Consider the following 22,953-nt stretch of genomic DNA (forward strand, 5'->3'; position numbering starts at 1 on the left):
TCAGAATGTTCTTTTTTTAAATATGAATTTAGGAATAGGTTTATATATAATTTACTTATATCTGCCAGAGAGCCTTCAAATATCAATTTACGCTCCCTGTGTTGGCTAGACTTACGCCAACTTGACACAAGCTAGAGTAATTTTGGACAAGGTAACCTCAATTAAGAAAATGTTTCACCAGAATGAACTGAGGGCAAGCCTGTGATGCATTTTTCTTGATTGGTGGTTCATGTAAAACGTCCTGGCTCGCTGCAGGTGGTACCAGCCCCTGGGCTAGTGTCTGGGTGCTCTAAGAAAGCATGCTGAGCAATCCATGGGGAGCAAGAAAATAAGCATCACTCCATGGATTCTGCTGTTTCCTGCCTCCAGGTTCCTTCTCCAGCTTCCCTCAATGATGGACTTACAAGCTATCAGGTAAAAATAAACCCTTTCCTCCCCAAGTTGCTTTGGGTCGTGGTGTTTATTTCAGCAATAGAAACCTTAAACAAGACACTGTAGTCCGTACATTTCTGAATCGATAAATACAGAAATTAAACTTCTTCAGTGCCAGGCTGATAGCAGTACAAATCTCAAACCTCCTCTTCTTTCAAAATCTGAATAAAACAGAAAATCTATTAGGACTTGGCACCTATGCGACACTCTGCGACATTAGCCATATTTATGAGCCCTCTAGTTAACAAAGCAAGTTATTTTATTGGCACTTCACATTTTGAATTTGAGAATTGTGACATGAAGACTCAGAAAGAAAAAAAGAAGAAAGGTATATGGGAAATTTAATTTTGTGCTAAATCCATTTAGAGGTTTGAAAGGCCTCTTTACCAAGCCCTCAAACTTCAGAACCTCAGCATGGCCTCACCTAAAAGAAGGCGAGAGCCAAGGTAATCTGCATTGCCTGCTTTCCACAAATATTTTATATACTTGTTTCATCAAAATTTTCTGGGCTTGGGGCTCTCAAATACGATAGGATAGAATAATGGAGGCTCTGGGGGGCTCTGTAGTTCCCTGGATTCTACCTGCCACTCTTCTCTACCATCTCAGCACGAACGACCATCTCCAGCTAATGTGCACCGCCTCCTTTTACCACTGCAGTCTTTACCCAACACCTAAAAGGCAAGTACTAGCATTATACATGTCAAGGAAACTGAGACTCATGGGAAACAAGTCACATGGAAAAGCTGATCATCACTATCTTTTTAGGGGTCTGGTGTACTCGGTATGGAGGCACCCTTATCTAGCAACTGGGGGCCCTTGGGAATGTGTAGGAAGTAATTGTGCTGAGTTCTGTCTGGCACAATTTTCATTCACAGAGATTCATATTCTCAGGATACGAGTAACTCTAATTCTCCATAAATCAAAGACTCAGTTCTCTCTGCTTCCTTGGACCTGCACTTATCTACCAGTGACTGCAATACCACCCTGTGTGAGGCATAGTGCTGAATTTGGAACACCACAATAAATAATACAAAACACAAACACTATCTCAATCTACAGGGAACTTTCTGTCTAGAACACACAGGTATTAAACTAACAAGTAAATAAACTGGAGCTGAGAGCTGTGGCTGTGTGGGATACAATAAGATAGGGAAGAAGAAAGACCTAGATTAGATAGCATAACAGTAGCTGCCTATGTCAGACATCTCACTGAAGAAGTGGCTCTCAAGTTGAGAACTCAATAATATGCAAAGATCATTGAGTAGAGGATCATTAAAGCCATGGAGAGGAAGGGAGCAGGTGAAAAGGTCCTACATTTAAAAAGACACTGGCATACTCTAAGACTCCAGAGTTGCTGGCAGATGAGGTTTATGAAGAGAGATGTAGGTTAAAGCTGGAGAGTGAACAGCCAGAACATACAGGCATATAAGCTAAGAGATAAAAATGTCAGATTTCAAGCTGAGAAGTGGCATGGTCATGATTACACTTCAAAATTATGCAGGCTACCAAGTGTATTTCATTGTGCCAAGTACTATGAAGGGACCAGAAAGGAAGTGGGGGACATCAGCTGGAATGCTCCTGTGGGCATCTAATTAAGAGAATATGCTTGCAGGGATATATTAAAAAGGACATGTTATAATGTAAAATTCAAATATGGATTTCCTAAGGTGCTGTCTAAGAGTATATCAAAGTATAAATATCAGTGGTGACTCCTGGACTTTCAGGAATATGAAAGCAATATTCATCAAAATAAAAAATACAAGAAATAGATCTGGTGGTATTATCGAGAATTTAATTTGGTAAAACTAAGTAATTGTCAACCCAGATTTCTATATCGCAATGTTATATTTTTCAAAAGATCAACAGAGAAAGACATTCCAAGACAAGCACAAAATAAAGTAATTCATGATCATCAAACCAGAACTGCAGACCATAATTAACAGACTCCTACACAGGGAGGAAGAAAGATGGTGTTAATCATAATACAAAAGAGAATAGATTCCATGAGAGGAATAAACAAAGGAGAGCAAGGAAAGAATCAACCCTTCCAAGCTCAGTAAACTAACAAACCTCTAGTATCAATAGGGAAGAAACAAAATAACAAATACTTAAGCACCAAAAGAGAACCACAAAAAAAACAAACAAAAAAACCTGCAGGTATCAGTAAAGTGTTCTTGTGTTCTCAATAACTCTAAATATAAACGTTCTCAATTCTATAATTAAAAGATGCAGACTAGCTTACTAAATTGAAAAACATGACCCAACTATTAATTGTCTACCAGAAACACAATGAACAGAAGCCAAAATCAATCAGAAGTAATTATACACATGTCAGTAAAGGGAGAGATCTATCAAAACATATAACAATTGTAATTACATACTCACCAAACATTATTGCATCCAATATCATAAAACAAAAACTACTGGACATAAAGGAAGAGATAAGTCTAGAAACAACACTTTGTGAGTGGAATCAATAATAAAATTTATCAATTGGTAGATCATACAAACAAAAACACAACAAAGAATGTTCAGTTTTAAAATGCACCATAAATAAAATAAACTTAACAGTTACCTGAGAATGTTCCATCCAACAGATGTAGACTATACATTCTTAGCAGCCCCATCCTGTCTGCATGTGTGCTTGCATGCCAAAAGAGGGCACCAGATCTCACTATAGATGGTTGTGAGCCACCATGTGGTTGCTGGGAATTGAACTCAGGACCTTTGGAAAAGCAGCCTGTGCTCTTAACCTCTGAACCATCTCTCCAGCCCTCAAGGCAAGTTTTTACAAATACTAAAAAGTTAAAAGTATATATTATGTATTATCGGATAATAGTAGAACAAAACTAGAAATCAATATAAAAAGAAACTAGAAAAGTGGTATGAAAATACACAGAGAAAATTCATTGAGGAAATCAAGGAGGAAAAGTTTTTAATTTCTTTTTTTAATTATTTTTAATTTCTTAAAATCAAAATAAAGACAGCTTATTAGAACCTTTGAGATACAGCAAAAGCAGATTGAAAAGGAAAGTTTGTGGTGATAAATGATTACAGTAACATGTGTGATTACCAGAGACACCTCAGACCAGTAGTGACAGCACACCTCATAGTCTTAGAGAATGAGAACAAGCCAAGTCTTCAAGATGAAAAGAAACAGTAAATATGGAGTCAGAGACTAATAAAAGGGAGACAAAAAGAATAACAGGAATGATCAACTCTTTTAAAGACCTGGCCCTTTGAGAAGATAAGATCCATAAACTACAAGCCAAACCAAAACAGAGATAGATGAGCCATAATTGAGTAGCCTATAAACCCAGCTAGCTCAAAATCTGACCTAAGAGGCTCACATATTCAAGGTGCCTAGATGAGAGAGAGAGAGAGAGAGAGAGAGAGAGAGAGAGAGAGAGAGAGAGAGAGAGTTCAAGGCTGGTATGGGCAACTTTACTAAAATCCTATTTCAAATAATTTTTTAATCTTTTAAAATGACTAGGAGTGCTGAGCGTGGTGGGCACACCTTTAATCCCAGCACCTAGGAGGCAGAGGCAGACAGATCTCTGCAGGTTCCAGGCCAGCCTCTTCTACAGACTAAAAGCTAGGGCTATGTACAGAGACCCTGTCTAGACATATAGATAGATAGACAGACAGACTAGGGATAACTTTAGTGGTAGAGCATTTATCTAACAAGAACAAGACCTTCTTGGGTATGATCCCCAAATCCATAGAATATACAAAAGGAAGACCCAAATTAATAAAATTAGATATGGAAAGGAGGACACACAGATACTAATGAAATCCTGAGGATCATTAAAGAATACTTTGAAAACCTATATTTCGAAAAGTTAGAAAAGACACATATCACCTACCCACATTAAATCCAGAGGATATGAACAACTTACATGGCTCTATAATAAGCAATGAGACGAAGGTATTAATAAAGTCTTCCAACAAAGAAAAGGCAAGGATCCGACAGACTCACAACCAAAGTCTACCAGACCTTTAAAGAAGAACCATCATCGAATCTATGCAAACTATTCCATAAAGTAGAAAGGGGAGAAAGAGCACCACGTTCCTTTTATAAAGCCAGTGTTCTGATACAAAAAAAAAAAAGGAAGCTTATATTTTCTCCTCTTCTTCAATATAATGCTTAACATTTTAGCTAGAAGAGTAAGGCAAGTGAAAGAAATTAAAAGGATACAAATAAAAAAGAAGAAGACAATTTGTCTCTATTTTTAGATGATGTTGATCCTATGCTTTAAAATTCCTAACATCTCTACAGAAGACTCTTAGATCTGTCAATCCCTTTCAGCAAAGAAGCAGGTCACAAAATCAACACCCAGAAGTCAGCAGCTTTCCTATACAGCGACAGCAAACTTTCTGAGAAAGAAACCAAGTATGGCATCCCATTAATAATAGCCTCAAAAAATAATACAAATCCGGTAATAAACCTAACCAAGAAGAGGAAAGATCTCTACGGTGACAACCTTAAAACACTGACAAACGAAAGTGAACACTGAGAGATGACAAGACTTCTCTAGACATTCTCCACACAGCTAGATGAGAGCAATCCTAAAATTCATATGGAGGTACACAATACCCCAAACTGCTGAATCACAGGGAGCAATGCTGGAGGCATCACAGTCCTGATCTCAAACTATATGCAGAACCCTTGTAACAAAAACACACAGTACTGACACAAAAACAGACAACACACCAGTCCAATCAAATAGAGAGCCCAGATATAAACACTTACAGCCACAGCCATGGCCACAGCCACAACCATGGCCACAGCCACCTGATTTTTGACAAAGGTTGCCAAATCATACATTAGAAAAAAGACAACCTCCTCAACAAATGGTCCTGGAGATACTAGAAAACCCCATGCACAAGAATGAATGGACTCGTTTCTCTTTCACCCCATATGGGGGGGGGGGACATTCTAAATGTATCAAAGACTTTCAATGTAAGACCTGAAACTTTGAGACCAGTGGAAGAAAACACAGGTACAAACACTTGAAGATACAGGGAAAATTAAGAACATTCTTAAAAGAAATTCAACAATCAAGAAAATAATGGCAAGTGTTGTAGTTAGAGTTTCTATTGCTGCAGTGAACCACCAAGACCAAAAGCAAGTTGGAGAGAAAAGCATTTATTCGGCTTACGCAATCATGTCACAGTTCATCATCGAGGAAGTTGGGTCAAAAACTCACACAGGACAGGAATCTGGAGGCAGGAGCTGATGCAGAGGCCATGGAGGGGTGCTGCTTACTGACTTGCTCATCATGGCTTGTTCAGCTTGCTTTTTCATAGAACCCAGGACCATCAGCCCAGAGGTTGCTGGGTCTTCCACTATCAATCACTAATTAAGAAAATGAATGCCCTACAACCAGATCTTATGAAAGTATTTTCTCAACCTTGGTTTCTTCCTTTCAGATAACTCTAGCTGTGACAAGTTGACCTAAAAACTATCCATAACATCAAGGATTAACAAATGGGATTTTATGAAATTAAAATGCTTCTACACAGCAAAGGAAACAATCAGATTAAAGAGACGGCCCACAGACAGTGGGGGGAAAACCTTTGCCAATTAAAATTCTGACTGGGGATTCATATATACAATATATGAAAAACTCAAAAAATAAATAAAACACAAAGAGCCATCCAGTCAATAAATAGAAAAATGAATGGAAATGTTCTCAAAAGAAGAAACACAAACAGTCAATAAATGCATGAAAAAAATTCAACATTCTTAGCCACAGGGAAATAACAAAATGACATCGAGATTCTATCTCATGCCAATCAGGATCGTTGTCTTCAAGAAAACAAAACAAAACAAAAATAACAAACGGGAATGTAAAGGAAGTGAATCTTTATTCACTGTTGGTGGAAATCTACGCTAGGGCAGCGACTGTGGGAATCGGTCTGGAGGGTCTTCAGAAAGCTAAAAATTACACTGCCATGTGACCCACCCCCACCACTTCTGAGTGCATATACAAATGAATCCGAAAGAAGCATCTCACAGAAACACTTGCACATCCGTCACACTCATGTGCACTGGCACACTGTCTACTATAGCCAAGACATAAACCTTCCTGGATGCACACCCGTCCACAGATGAATGAAGAAAATGTGATGCGCACAGTGGAGTTTTATGGAGCTTTCAGGGGTGAAACTGTGTTATTTACTGGAAAATTAGATGGACGTGGAGAACATGTCCATACTGAGCGAAGTGAGCCAGGCTCAAAAAGACAAATATCACCTTTTCTATCCTATGCAGATTGAGGGAGGGAGGGAAGGAGAAAGAGGGAGAAAGAATGTAGGAGAGAGGGAGGGAATGAGGGAGGGAAGAAGGTAGATAAAGAGGGAGGAAGAAAGAAAGCATATTAGGGACTATAATAGAAAAATAAAGCATTTAAAGGGATGGGTAAACAAGAGAGATAATAGGGGAAAAGATAATTATTGAATATTTCTCTAATATTCAGAATCTGCATTTGAATTATATGCATACATATGATATAAAAACTGAAGAGATACGATGTAGAGAACAAACAAGACCAAAAGGGAGAGCAAGGACAAGACAGGATAATGGGTAAAAAGAAGAAATAAAGGCAGAGCATAATAATGAATACATGTGTGTAAAACATTTAAACAGAATCCATTGGTCTTAACCCTAACTAACATACTAATTATAAGTAAAGAATTTAACTTGGATATGTTAAGTTTGAGATGCCCCTGGCAATGCCAAATGGAAACATTAAGAAAACTTTTGAATACAGAGGTCTGAAGTTCAGGAGAGAGACCTGAGCTAGAAACAGATTTTGGAATTGTGACAAACTGAGTGATGACCTTATAGTAGCCATGAGAATGTGCCTAGCATATCTCCAGCGATAGCCAAGAGCCCCAGCTGCTGGGCTCTGAAACCCATTACTATATTTAAACAAAGAGAACGGGTTAAGAACAGCAAGGCAGGCTCACTCTTGCAAGGCAGAAAACCTTTCTACCTCAGGAAGCTCAAGGTTTCTCTGAGAGCTTTGCTGAGCATCCTTCAGTTACATGGCAGCCAGGGACCACCCAACCTGCTCTCCTTCTTTCTCTCACTCAGAGTTTGACTGGCATGGTAAACTCTTAACAGCTTTTCCCGGCTCCTTACCCATTACCTCTCACAGTTATTTTCTCTAATAAAATCCCTCCACATTTTATTCCATCCTGGTGTCTACTTCTCAGCGCACCCAAACCAACCAAGCCCCGATTTGTTCACATCTCCTTACACCCATCCACACCTTGAACAATTGCTTGCCACACTGCTCTGAGCTTGACTTGCATTAGACAATAAAACAATAGCAAAAGTGTCACGTGTCAAGGATTGAAAAGGTTTGCAGATTGGAACTTGCTCTCAGTGCTATGGTGTGGATGCTTTGTCACTGCAAAATTTACATGCTAAAACCTACTCACTAGTGTGAGGGCCCCAGAATGGGATTTGCACCCTTTAAAAAATAATAATAAGAAGAAATCAGAGAGCTTTTCTGTACCTTCTATCATATGGTTCCATATCACTTAACAGTTAGGTATATGAGACACCATAAAGAACGAGTTCCCAGTTGTAGCCTATAAGTGATAACCGGTTTCAGCCAAGCCAACTCGGGATAAACCAACCCACAGGCTTGTGAAAAATACTAAATGTTTGGTATTTTAGACTTCTGAGTTTGGGAATAGTTTCTTAGACAGAAAAAAGAACTAACATACGGGAGTTTCAGATCATGAAGATGGAAACACGTAACAATGAGATAGTCTTATCACTGATTTGAAAGTCCTGCCCTTATTCTCTCTATAGAACTAGAGCCCAGGTCATTAGCCACAATCCCATCTGAAGTTTTATTTAACAGTTACTGTGTTACAGTCAATACTGAGGGCCCATGACTATATAATGATAACTGATACATATAAAATTTTTCACTCGCTCCCCCTTACTCCAAGCTACAATATTGAATGGCTTGATCTTGTGCAGCTGCTGTAAGTTCACGAGTGCAGTAGTCATATCACGTTCCAGAGGCATGGTTTTGTCTCAATCCTCCCTGACCTCTGGCTCTTACAATTTTTATGCCCCCTCTTCCTTGATGGTCCCTAGGACTATTGGAGAGGATATAAAAGGTGTCCCATTTCAAAAAAAAAAAAATCTTCTCTGATGAGATATGAGAGCTGTACTAATCTATGGGTATAGGGATATGAATTTAAAGGTCAGTTTGATATTATGTGGATCTAGCAAAATGATAATAGTAGGTTTACCCTTGGGACCTATGAGCTCCCCAACCATGGGTTCTCAGCCAAATTTACAGGACCAAACATGCTTTTCCTCCTTGGATTGGGCCTTAAATCCAACCAGAAAGCCATAGGTTACTCCCCTAATATTCATGGACTATAGTACCTGCAGGCATATGTTGTCATACCTGTCACTGTTGAAGCTTACAAGGTTCATAGAGGGGTAGGACTTGTGATGACTACTCCCCAGCACCACCACCAAACAGCCTGCATAGTGCCTTCCAGTACTACGAAAGCAGCCCAGCAGAGAGAGGTTTCCTGGTCCCTAAAAACTCCAGTGATGGCAATACGTGGTGTTTTCAGCAACAGGGTCTCACCACAAAGTTCTGGCAGACAACTCAGAACAATGACAACAGCTTATATTGTGTTGGGTGTCTCCAGAACATTTCTGGCAAACAACTTGAAGGGAGGTATTCCACACCTGGCCCTGGGCTTTTATTTAGCAGCCCATGACTTCTGGGAACAGTATTATTTCTTATGTGGAATAATTACAATTAAAATCTTTCAAATGAATATCTACATATTGCGTGTGTGTGTGTGTGTGTGTGTGTGTGTGTGTGTATGGTTCCATATGGCTTTTAAAACATCTTCAGTGCTAGGTCTGCCTCCCCACCCCTCCCTTGCCCCTCCCCCACCCTGCTTATTGACAGCTGATGGCTTCTGGGAATAAGGATGTGGTCCCTAGTAGGTTGACTGTGCTCCAGTGGGTGATGCCACACCCATACACATATGGTAAGCACAAATGGACTGGGTGGTCCATACATCGTTAAAAAGAAGACATGAAGTTTAGAAGGGGAGATGGTGGGATGGATCTGGGAGGAGTTAAGAGGAAACAGTGGGAGTGAATATGATACAAATTCATGGCATGCATATATGAAGCAATCGACGAATTAACAAAAATAATAAATTAAAATGTTGTCGGGCATAAAGTTGGCAAGAATATAGAATTCTTCCGGTTCAGCTTCACAGCAGTACTCTCTACGTACAGACACAGACATGCAGAGAGAGAGAAGACACAGACACACACTCAGATGAACACACACACACAGACAGATGCGCACACATGTGCACACACACGTGCATGTACCATCATATCACAACCTCGGTCAGCTCACCACTGTCTCTCAGGAACTGGGTCCTTGATAAGGACCTTGTCAAAGACATGCGGTGAGTACGATGCCCTTCGTCTGCAGAAAAGATGAACCGCCAGGACAGAGGGAAGCAAAATCGGGGTTTGCCCCTGCTTCTACAGTGGCCTCTCTATCTGACTAAATTATTGGCTTATCAGCTGCCCACTAAGGGCAAACCATTAAGAGAGAGAAAGAGAAAGAGAGAGAGAATCCTCACAACCTCACAGTCTGTGAGGAGGCTGGCAATTACAACACTACCTAAAGTGTGGTGGTGGTGGAGGGCGGGAGGTGTTAAGCCCAAGATGCTAAGAGAATACAAAAGAAAAGAAGCCATGGGTGCATGATGGGAAGGCAAGGCTCTTCCTAGCAGAAGTGACGGTGACTAGGGAGGTTCTCCTGGAGAGGCCAAGTCAGATGCAAGGTAAATTACAGTGGGAGGGTGAATGGGGGGAGACATAGCAGAGCAACCCCAAGTGACCCCTGGATCTCTGGCTTGTTAATAACATGAATGATGGCATCATTTGCTGAAAGGGGCTGGGGGTGGGGGCGGAAGTGGTAAAATATTATGGATTTGTCTTTCAACAAGGTGAATCTGAGATACCATGAGGTATTAAAGTGAAAGTATCCACTCTCCAGCTGGGATGAAATTCTGAATAATAGAGAATGCTGGGTTGGAAAATAGATTTGGAAGTCAATAGCACGTGGGTGATTGTTGAAACAAGGGGGAAGGGGGAAAGCTCCCTGGGAGAATATACGCCATTGGTGAAAATGGCAGGGTTGTGGCCAGGGAGCACCTGCATTTAAGACTCAGCCCTTTAGTTCCCATCTGGAGGAGGCCCATCAATTGCCACACAGGTGAACGTTCCCATGGGATACCAGCAAGGTATTTTGGTCTCTAGTCTCAGATACTCAAGCTCTCTACTCACTACTCCACTGTAATTGGCTAGAACGTTATTAGCATTAAAATGTGAGAGATTTGTAACAGATGTATCTGGGCATATATGCATTTTAATTAGGACTTCAAACTTCATAATACTTCTAGCTTGGAAGCCAAGACTTGAATGAAACTCAGGCTCCACCGCCTATCATTAGCCCCCAATTTGTAGGCCTTTTTTCTCTCACTCTCATCAGTAAAATGTGAGTAAGGATTCCTTAGCTCAAAGAGAAGGAAGAAAAGTACCACACTACCAGCCTAGGCCGAGTACCCAGTACTAATCTCCATCCTTCCTTCTAACCAAATTTCTCAAATGTTCACACACCTCAGATTCACATGCTGGCCACCTGCTCCGGAGTGGCTCTGGCTCAGAACTCTGGTGGTGGAGCAAAGACCATCTCAGTGGTGCTGATGCTGCTGTCCAGGAACCACACTCTAGGACAGGACTGCTTCCTGAAGTCGCCAGGAAATTGAACAAGTGACCCTCATAAAGTCTATGGATTCAAGTCTAAGCCTTAAGTGCAGGAAGGATGATAAAGCATGGCACACCAGGAGACAGCAGCAAGGTAATGCATAGCCCTACTGGCTCAGCTACCACCCAAGCCTCGCCAGGCCGAGGAGTTAATGATTCACACTTCCATGTTAGAAAGGCTCTGAGTCACAATACTGTGGGTAGTAGGTGAACTATATTGACTCAGCCTTCAACAAAGGAGGTGAGTGGATCTGTAGAGTCACATGCAGTGGGCAATAGAATGGACTGGGGTCTCCTCCACAGCTGGGAGAATAGTAAGGAGTAGCGGGCCTGAAAAGGGTTAAACACAAGGGAGACAGATCTGGCAGTGGGGGAAGACCAGTCTGTCTTAAAGCTATGTGAGCGGAAAGGAAGCCTGTGGGCTCTCTCCCCAGCTTCAGATAAGCCAACCTCTGCTCTGAGTGAAAATGACCCTGAGAGGCAAGAACACCAACCTTGAACAGCCTGGAGGATTCTACCCCTCCATAATACCATTCACACACATATACACACACATACACAATCGCTCTAGGTCTTGGTGATGCCCAGGAAACAGGTGGATAAAAATCGCTAGACAAGCCCATTAGCAACAGGAATGGAAGGAAAGTGTCTTCTTTTGACAGACGCCTGTCACAGGCATCATCTTCTTTTATGTCTTAGAAATCTCCTCTGAACTCCCCATTTCCATTTGTAATTTAATCCAGCCCACATTCGCTACTACGCCAGGTAGTGAAATTGATAATATTAATGAATCACAAAGGCTCAGCTCAGAGAGTTCTGTCTGGGGTATAAAATGTTGAGTTTATTTTCTAGTCTATGAAACAATTTCGCGTGCCATTGAATTTATTCTTTGCATGCTGGAGAAAATTGGGGCTATGAATCCTCTTTCATTTTTTGCCATTGTGATCCTCAGCTTAAATGTTACCTCTTCAGGAGCCTTGAGAGACATGTCAATCTAAAGTCACTCTGTCCCTACCACATTGCCTTAGATTAATCCTCTGAATAACATTCATCACGGGCTGATTTTGTTTCACTCTCTCTGGAGCAGAATATGAATTTTATGAAAATAGGCTATTTGGCTGTCTTGTTCATTGCTGTAGGATCCAAATCACATACTCAACCCAGAATATGTACCTGACCTATGCTTATTTGGAGGTGGTGGGGAGAGTGGGGGTGAAAGGACAGGAGATAGGGACAAGGAAGGAGAAAAACATGGAAAAGGAAAGAAGGGGGAGGGACAGAAGTGGAAAAGGATGAAATAAAAGAGGAGAATTAGAATGGAAAATAAAAAAAAATAAGATGTGGGCAGGAGAAGGAAGAAGGCATGGAGGGAGGGAGGGAGGGAGGGATGAAGGAAGAAAGGGAGAAATGGTGGGTGAAGCAGTGTCCCACCCCGTGATGGAGCTAGGGTGTGCTCTGGGCTTTTCAGCCCCAAACCCCAGCCTAAACTGGTCCTCTCCCTGTATTGCAGGGCCGCTCTAAGCCAGCAGTTTGGTTCTGTGGTTGCAAGCTGACTGCCCTCACCTGAGGTCAGAGGTAGATTCAATTAGGACTCTAAGATGTAAGCCCTGACCAGGTCACCCAGAGCTGTGATGAAGGGAAAGAGGAGCCAAGATGTTAGACATGTAACATCTGTCACTGTGAACCCCTTCTCTGCGGAAGGGTAGAGCTTCTGCTGTATTTAGGATTGTTACATTCAAGAAGACATCAATCAAGAACTAAATAAGTCAAAAGTAACTAAACTTATGTTACTTTTAAGAAGCAAAAAAAAATGTAAAAATGTTCCCCATCACTTTTTAAATTAAGCACAAAGAACTAAATTTCTATTCAGTAAATAGAGCAAACAAAAAAGCTCTATTGTCTGACTAGTCAAGGCTAAGAAGGGGAGACAAAGGAGAAAGAAAAAAGAAGAAAGGAAGAATCACAGAAGAGTCATTCGTCTTAAAATAGGAAAAGACCTCTGGTGACCACCAATGCCCCGAACAATGGGATGCCATGCTTGTGTGCCCATAGTCAAGAAGTGTGAGTGACTCTCCTGTTCACACAGCCAACAGGGACTAAAGCAAGACCAGATCCACTATCCTGCACTCAGAGACCACACAGATTGATAAAACAAATACTTTCTTAAAGGACTGTCCTCAGTTGGAGAAATCAATCACTTAAGACCAAGAACCATGTGCGGGGCCTGGAAAAAGAACCCAGTTCCTAAAGTGCTTGCCTCACAAGCATGAGGACCTGGGTTCAATTCCCAGAACCCATGCTTTAAAAAAAGAAGAAGAAAAAAAAAAAAGCAGAGCATAGCACACACTTATAACAGCTGGTGCTGAAAAGACAGACACAGGCAAAGCTATGGGGTTCACTAAAGAGAAAACCTAGCCTACTTGGTAAATCCCAGGCCAGTGAGTGAAAGAGCCTTTCCCAAACCAACATACAAGAAAAGGATGGACTACCTCTGAAGAACAGCAAGTGGGGTTGTCCTCTGGCTCTACACATACACACACACACACACACACACACACACACACACATCTTACATCATTACTTTCCCATCTCTCCTAGTAAAAGGCCAGGTGTGCAAAATTTAGCTGATACTGAGAGACAGGAAGATGCAGTCTTGTAACTGCAGCAGCCTCTCTGTCAGAAAGAGGTGAGTCTATCCATCAGCCCTACATAGGCCAGAAAGTGAACAAAAGCCCTATGAGGACAGACTCACTCTCCTGTCCCAGGCTGTGTGCCAAAGACAGAATTGCACCTTCCTCCAGTCCCCTCCAGCTGCTATGCTCTCCCCTACCTCATTGATCTGCTGATTTGGGCCCTATAGGAGAACCTGTGGCACTCTGGCACTCCTCTCTTCACCTTAGTCCTAGACTCACGTTTACAATAGAATTTTTTTTTCAAAATGTAGCCAATGAAGGCCCAGGAATCTCAAAGAATGACTTTCCTTGTTTTTAACTGCTGAGTAGTATTCCATTGTGTAAATGGATACACAATTTCTATAACTGTTCCTCAGCTGAGAGATATCTGGGTTGTTTCCAGATTCTGGCTATTACAGATAAAGCTGCTAGAAACACGGTTGAGCAAATGTCCTTTTTGTGTACTTGAGCATCTTTTGGACATATACCTAGGAGTGGTATAGCTGGGTCTTGAGGTAGCATTGTTACTAATTGTCTGACAAAGTGCTAGACTGATTTCCAAAGTGGTTGTACAAGTCTACATTCCCACCAGCAATGAAGGAGGGTTCCCCTTTCTCCACATCCTCTTCAGCATGTGTTGTCACTTGAGTTTTTGATCTTAGCCATTCTGATGATCTTTGCCATTCTCATTGATCTGCTGAATTCTGCTAGGAAAAGCAGAAAATGTAACAGTAGGTTAAAAATCATGTACACTGTGCTCTGACCCATAAGAGAGCTGAACAGTAGGAGGAAATGGGGAAGAGGGTGGGAAGCAGGACAATGGGAGCTAGTAGTCTCTAAAAAGGTAGGGTCATTTTGATTTGCATTTCTCTGATGACTAAGGATGTTGAGCATTTCTTTAAATGTTTCTCTGCCATTCGATATTTCTCTATTGAGAATTCTCTGTTCATCTCTGTACCCTATTTTTTAATTGGATTACTTGATTTGTTGCTTTCTTTAATATAATTTATTACAACTTATTCATTTTGTATCCCAGCTGTAGCCCCTCCCTCAGTCCCTCCCAATCCTGCCCTCCCTCATCTCCTCCCATGCCCTTCCCCAGTCCACCGATAGTGAAGGACCTCCTCCCCTTCCATAAAGACAGTCCTGATGAGACCTGATTTGTTGCTTTTTAACTTCATGAGTTCTTTATATATTCTGGATATTAACCCACTGTCAGATACAGGGTTGGTGAAGATCCTTTCCCAGTCTGTAGGCTATCGTTTTGTTCTGATAACCAGTGTCCTTTATGCAGCAATTAAAAACAAGAAAATTATGAAATTTGCAGACAAATGGTGGGAACTAGGAAAGATCATTCTGAGTGAGGTATCCCAGAAGCAGAAAGATACACATGGTATATACTCACTTATAAGGTGGACATATCATATAGGATAATCATGCTAAAATCTGTACACCTAATTAAGCTAATCAAGAAGGAGGACCCTGGGTAAGATGCTCAATCCTCACTCAGAAAGGCAAACAGGATGAACATTGGATGAGGGAGAAAACAGGGAACAAGATAGGAGCCTACCACAGAAGGCCTTTGAAAGACTCTACCCATCAGGGTATCAAAGCAGATGCTGAGACTCATAGCCAGAGTGCAGGGAATCTTATGAAAGGAGGGAGATATATAAAGACCTAGAGGGGACAGGAGCTCCACAAGGAAAGCAACAGAACCAAAATCTCTGGGCCCGGCCCGGGGGTCTTTTCTGAGACTGATACTCTAACCAAGAACCATGCATGGAGATAACCTAGAACCCCTGCACAGATGTAGTCCATGGTAGCTCAGTGTCCAAGGGGGTTCCCTAGTAATGGGAACAGGGACTGTCTCTGACATGAACTCAGTGCCTGGCTCTTTGAGCACCTCCCCCTGAGGGGGAGCAGCCTTATCAGGCCACAGAGGAAGATAATGCAGCCAGTCCTGATGAGACCTGACAGGATAGGGTCAGATGGAGGTGAGGAGAACCACCCTGTCCCTGGGCTGGGGGAGGAGCATGAGAGGAGAAGAGGTGAGATTTAGAAGGGATGAGGGAGGGGGTTACATAGCTGGTATACAAAGTGAATAAATTGTAATAAATGAAAAATAATTTTAAAATACAATGAATGACTTTCCAAGCGATGCCACAAGAACATGAATGAGAAATGGAATCTTTAGTGAGGCTGTGTTCTGCTTTAGACTCTCACTCACTCCAACTCCAAGTCTGACTGTTTCACAGACAAAACAACTCCATGGAATCCCCAAGTTCATGACAAAGCTGACAGACTTAGCACCAGTCTTCCAATTTACGACTTTGCTTCTACCGAAAAAGCACCTGCTTCATGTAACCTCAACTATACTATAACAACTGGTTTTATACTGAACTTTTTTGTTGCAAGTCGCTTAAGAGTTTGTAAATTTATACTTGATCCAGTGACCCAGACCCATATATTCATCATGAGGACAAAGCCTCTGCCTTTTTAGAGACTACCAGATCCCATTGTCCTGCCTCCCCTTACTGTTCAGCTCATGGGTCAGAGCATAGGGTATATGGTTTTTAACCAACTGTTACATTTTTCTGCTTTTCCTAGCTCTCCCTTGATTATTGGGAATGTGAGGTGACATATGCCAGAAAGAAGAGATGCACTGTTCTGACCAGAAGAACCACCCTGTTTCTAGTCCATAACTGACTTACCCACTGGAGACCAAGAGCAGTTGCTGCTCTTCTCACATCTACCACCGCCAAGAGAAAAGACAAGAGAAGAAATGGCTTTGATTTGCAATGACTAATTTTGATTGTCAACTTGACATACATTGGAAGCAGGAACCACAACTGAGAAATTGCCTTCATCAGACTGGCCTGTAGACAAGTCTGTAGGGCATGTTCTTGATTGCTAATTGATGGAAGAATGTCCCGACCTCTGTGGGTGGTACCATCCCTAGGCAGATAGGCTTAGGCCACATAAGAAAGCATGTTGACCAGGAGCCTAGAAGCAATCCTGGAAGCAGGCTCCAAGATTTCTAGGTCAGGTCCTGCCTCTAGGTTCCAACCTTGAGCTCCTGCTCTGGCTTCCCTCAATGATAGGCCACAACCTGTAATCTGAAATAAACCCTTTCCTCCACAAGTTGGTTTTGGTCATAGTCTTTATCACAGTAATAAAAAGGCAAACTAGATCACCTAAGAACTACAGGGTATAAAAGGCAAAAACACCCAGAACTATAGGATCTTAGACCTCTGTCGATAGGATAAGTACCAATGGCTTGTCTGGCCCAACTTTCACTTTGAGACAAAAGAAATCAGGACAGGTAGGTTAGTGACTTGCCCAAAGCTATTTACTGAGGCCAAAGTATGGCAGAAATGAAGTCTTCTAAACAAATGCTTTTTTCATCTGTTTTACCCCAACCCAGTCTCCCAGCCTGCCTGCTTTCCCTCTGCTCTTCTTGGTCTGATTAACTACAGTGCTATACGGTAAAATGGAAGGGTAAAAGTTAGAAACAAATCCAGAATTATCTACTGCAGTCTCAAGTTTTGCCTTCGTGCTGGAATGAGGATCTGAGTGCACCCATGGCCCAATGAGCTGGGGACAGGCATGCTCCCTCATTGAGCTGCAGAATTCCCTCAGGGAAAGCCAGAGATGGGAAGGCTCCTTCTGAGTTAGTCACTAACATCCTGAGCGAGGAATGCCTCCCTAACCAAAATGTACAGACACTGAGAAGTAGGCAGTGGCAGACGCTCTACCTTTCCCATCGGACAATCTTGTCACCTCATTTCCCATGCACACTAGACTGGAATCCAGGAGAAAGACTACTCTTAATGGCCAGGAAGGGAAAGGGGGACAGTGTTCAGTAGGATACTGCTCACAAAAGAAAAACTAGTCAGAGGCCGGATGAAGACAGACAAGTAAATGAACCTCTCTGCCTATAGGGAACCAATGCTCTAAATGTTGACCGACCCTATCCACTCCAGCACAGAAGCAGCACTTGGGGAAGGGGGACAGTCAGCTAGCCCTGAATTTAATCCCAGTTCTGCCTCCTACTTCTCAGTGACTTTGAGCAGGCTCTTTAACTTTGCTTAGTGTCAGTTTCTTCGTTTATAAGGCACACACTTGATAGAACTGGTCAAGGAAGCCTTACGGTAAGATCTAGAAACTGCTTGATATAGCATCTGGAAACTAATAGGCCCTCAACAAACAGTAGCTAATTTTTTGTTTTTCAAACCTGAGATGATTTAGCTGCCTGAAAGCCCCACAGGCTCCAGGGAAGTTGTGACTGGCATGTCCCTAAGAAGCTGAGCCTTTCCCTCACACTACAAGGAAATAAACGCCAGACATCTTCCTGCAAAATGATGCTTCTGGAATGTGGATTTCTCAGCTGAAGCCCAGACGACATGCAAAATTTTTTCTCTCTCTCTCTCTCTCCCTTCTTTTTTCTCAAGCCCAGCACTCAAACACAGCCTCAGGTGCAAGAGTTGTGACAACATGGATCCGACAGCTCGGCCCTGTGCCTGTGTACAGGGAATGCTGCCGCCCACCCTACACTCAACTCCTGACAGGATGGTCTCCTGGAAACCCCAGAATCATAAACCCCACGAGGAAACAAATGAGGAGACAGAAAGGGCTCCCTGGAAACCACCCTCAAAGTCGCTGTCCCTGCAGACCCAAACATGGACTTCCACTCTGGGAGTACACAGCTCAGACAGTCTGGTTTTCACTGTTTGGCCTTTTTTTGTTTGTGTTTTTGGGGTTTTCTGTTGTGTTTTGGTTGTTGTTATTGTTTTGTTTTGTGTTTTGGAGCTGGGGCTCAAACCCAGGGCCTTGAGCACGCTAAACAGACACACTGCTGTTGATTTACATCCCATTTTACAGTGCCCAAAAGTTCATGGTTTCAAGTTGAACTTTTCATACAGAATTGCAAAAAAAAAAAAAAAAAAAAAAAAAAAAGTTCTAAAATCTGTGCCAGTCAAGCAAACAACCTTTCCTCTCTACCTAGAGGGAATATAAGTTCTAAATACTGGCAGATCCCATCCACTTCAGCATAGAGGCAACATGAGGTAGGGGGAGGATGCAAGACAGAACGTGAATACACTGTGTTGCCTCCTGAATTGTCCCTACCTCTGACCACGCATTCCTCTCTACCTGTATAGACAGTCTGTTCAGTCAGCTCATATGTATCTTCAAAAGTGCCCAGACTTGGACAGTAAGTGGTATAACTACCCCATACTCCAAAATGGCAAAGGTATCTCCCTGGCATGAGCCCTAGCATGCAAGAGAGCTGCAGAAAGCAATCAAGCAACATAAGGCCATTTCTTCTGGGCCCTGGAGACTGGAAACAGTCTTACAAGAAGCACACTTCTGCAAAAGAGAAATCTCTGTTTTCCAGTAGCAATTCTACTGGGAACAGACCACAAACTTTCCTCCAACATCTTATATCCCACTTTCCCACCCCAGGGCGGGAAGCCTTTCTTCCTCCAGTTCCTCTCATAAAAACATATCTCTGGGTTCAGGTTTCCCAGCTTCCCCCACAGGACTAAGATTTCTGCCTTCCCCCGAAGATGATGTCTCTATGACACAATGTGCATCTCATGCCCCAAGAATAGCAGTGACTGTTCCAACACACTGGCCAGGGAGGGCTTGGTTGTTCCCAGGTGGGTTAGCCACTGACCTACTCAGCCTGACACATTGGTTGGGAGGCGTCACAGTCACAGGCATAGGCAGCTCAAAGATCCCCACCTCAGATTCCCACCTCTACCCCCAAACCTACACCTTGGGCAAGAGGCCAAACTAACACCTCGGTCCCCACCTGAAGGAGGAAGGCCAGATGGGGCTATGGGAGAAAGTATCCGCCATCATCATTCTCGCTAGATCATCACCATGAAATGCCCAAAGGCACAGAATACTGACCGTTCTGGACCTGGAGAGCATGATGTTTAGGGAGACATCCAAACCAGGTCAAAAAAGAATAAAAACAAGTCACTCCAGCCCGGTTTCCTCTTGGTATTCTCCACCCAAGCCCCACTCTCAGGAAAAGACCACACGCCTGCCCTAACTAGCAGCCCCAGGGACAGCTGAGCCACCCCTATATATGTCCAAAGTCACCTCCAAAAGCAAACACAAGGTCCTTCATAGAAACTTCATGGAAACCCCCCTTGTTTAACACTTTCTCCTTCAACGGTCCCCCACAAAACTTCCCGGCACTGGGGACAGGTGAGCTGCTTTTGTCTGGAGTCCTGGAAGGGCTTTGAGAGGCTCTGGGGCTAATAAAAATCCCCAGGCCCTCATCTGCTAGGAGTGGGGCTCCATTTCTGTAGCAACAGGAGAGAATCCTAGCGGTGGGGTGAGAAAGGCAAGACACAAGCCAAATGCCACCCTTGGGACCGCACCAAGGGACAGGCAATTCCCTCCTGGAATATCCTAACAGAATATTCCCAGCTGGGTCAATTGCTGGAGAAACTGGAAAGGGAAAGGGCAGCACACAGAGGAATGGGTGGCTAAGGAGCCTTCAAAGGTTTGGCCCAGGTCCGAGCGAGCCTCCAAGGTCCACGGCACCCCAACAGGTAGCAGCTGCCTTCAGTAGCGCAGCGCAGCCTGGCTTGTGCCCCCACACACACACACACAAGGAACCCCGTCCTCAGCCACAAGAACCCAACCCCACTCACCTTGAATTAAGGCAGAGTCCCGCTCAGCTGAAGGAGGGTGTGCTAGTAATCCCGAGGCATCCTTGAATTGTTTTAAAAGAGGAAAAGGGTGGGGGGAAGGGGACCGGAGGGAAGGAGAGGGAGGGAAGAGAGGTGGTGAAATTGAAGGGGAAAGAAGGTAAAGTCTACGGAAAGAAGGCGCAGAGGAGGGAAAGAAACGGAAAACAAATTGATAAATGAGAAAAAGAGACAGTTCGAGGGACGGGGGTGGGGGGTGGAATCTGTCTCCTGCCCACACAGTGCAAAAGAATTTTCTGGCAATCAGAAAGACTTTCACGCTTGCCCCTTCAGAGGGGGGCAGCTGGGGAAATAAATAACAAAGAGAAGATGGGAAGGTATCCAAACGGAGGAGAAATCTCTCTGTCCAGGCAGCGCAGCCCCACAGAGCTGTGTGGAGCAGGCAGGAGGCGGGCGAGACGAACACGGGAGCGCGCAGTGGCTGCGGGGAGGGGCGGGGGGGGCAGCGCAGGGCTGGGTTTATTCGCAGATCTGTGTAGTAACCAGGCTGGGGTCAGGGTTCCTGCGAAAGAAAGAAAAAAAAAAAAAGTTCACCGACCTCAAACTTCCGCGAGTGATTTCCACCGAAGCACTGGATCTCCCGGCAGTGCCTCTCCCTACCCCGCTCCCTGCGCCCTCTCTCCTGAGCTAGACCTCACCAGAATCCTAGCCATTGGCTCACTGGGATAGGAAAAAAATGATCAGAAGAGCACTCACTACATCTAAAGAGAAATAAAAGCCACTTGAGGCTTTTGAAGTCCAGAGCGATGGGGTAGTGGGGAATAACACGATCCCTGAGCCCAACACCGAGAAAGGGACCCCCCTCCCAACCAGCAAAGGAGCCTCTCTAGCCTCTTGCATCTTCTGAGGATCCCCAGGTCCCAGCTGAGAACTCCGGGGGAAGCCAACCTGTTCCCTGAGGACAGCCTTAAAAATTAGTAAGTCAAGCTGGGTTTTCCAAGGCCTGCTAGACTTGAATCTCTGGGGTTTCCTCTCTCCCATTTCTCTGGCTCTCAGCCTGTCTTTCCCCAAACAGTGAAAATAGCTCCAGAGTCATATGGGCAAGCCTTTCTTCTATTGCCATCCATAGGCTGATTCCAACAGAGAACAGAGTGAGGCAGTGTGATGGAAGAAACAAGAAGAGAACTGGAAGGGGGTGGAGAATAGCACCCTTCCCTCGACACTCTTACTCGCCAGCTTAGCCCTGGCCATTCCTCTGAAGGTCTCCTTGAGGGTTTCAAATTGAAAGGAGCAGGGTTGGCCTGCTCCCCTCTGGAGGTCCCATGACTGGTACCCTCTCTCCTCAGCTTTGCCAACTCCACACCCTACAGCCTGATATCCAAAGGAGCTGGGAAACATCTCGTGGAAGAAAATAAAATAGCCAGGAGGCCCACAGCAGCAACTCTTTGCTCTTAGCCAGGTGGGAGACGGAAGTGAAAGTCAAGAGCTATGCAACCTGATTGCTCCCTTTACTACCCCTGACTCCCAAGCAGAAAAGCCTGATTGGGAGGTTCACCTTGTCAGAACCATGGCTCTGGATCAGATGATTGGTAAACTTCTCACGAAGCCTAGTCTAGTCTCTGTAAGTGGGATTTTCAGTAAACTGAGTCATAAGTCACAGCATTAGGCAAACAAAGCTCCATTGGGCATTAGGGGAGAAAAACAGAGCGACATAACAGTTTCTTGGAAGCTGGAGGCAATTCTGTAAATCAGCTTTCCCTGTTCACAGGGCATGTATGTATGTTTAAACATAAAAATACCTCCGCAAGGCTGGCAAGATGGCTCAGGGGGCAAAGATGCTTGCCAGAAAATCTGACAATCTGAGGTCAGTCCCCAACCCACATGTTAGAGAAAACTAACTCCAGAAAGTTATCTTCTGGCATGAGCATCCTTTCACACAACATGTACAAAAATAAGTAAATAAAGAGATGTCATTTTTAATTTAAAATACTACCCTCTTATGAAAGAGACAGAGAGAGAGAGAAAGAGAGAAAGAGAATAGAGTCTTGGGCTATAGGCTTCAGCAGTGCTCCTCCCTAGGAAGGACAACATGAAGCCAAGAAGGGGAGGGCCTCCCACTTCTGAGAATCAACATCAGAACCTACTGGTCTCTGGGGGGAGAGGGAATGATACGCAATGCCCCACCCTAGCCCACAACATAGATGCGCACTGACATAATTCCAGCCACGGTGCCCTTCCCCCATAAACAGGGGCCTTCACACCACACTGTGTGAGCTTTGTTTTCCTTTCCTTGTTAAAGGAAAGTTTCTAGAACTAGACTAACAGAAGG

The 22,953-nt window shown here is 43.5% G+C and overlaps 1 protein-coding gene across 1 annotated transcript in view; it reads right to left on the reverse strand.

The window, feature by feature from the left end:
* Window positions 1-21,100, reverse strand: part of Cacna1e (calcium voltage-gated channel subunit alpha1 E) — a 475,585-nt gene extending 454,485 nt beyond the window's left edge. The window contains exon 1 of the mRNA XM_060364472.1: window positions 20,628-21,100. The gene's annotated coding sequence lies outside the window, so the exon portion shown is untranslated. The remainder of the gene's footprint in view (window positions 1-20,627) is intronic.
* Window positions 21,101-22,953: the final 1,853 nt, after the last annotated feature.

The sequence above is a fragment of the Meriones unguiculatus genome, chromosome 11 (genome assembly GCF_030254825.1).
Source record: "Meriones unguiculatus strain TT.TT164.6M chromosome 11, Bangor_MerUng_6.1, whole genome shotgun sequence".
In the NCBI taxonomy this organism is placed as follows: Eukaryota; Metazoa; Chordata; class Mammalia; order Rodentia; family Muridae; genus Meriones; species Meriones unguiculatus.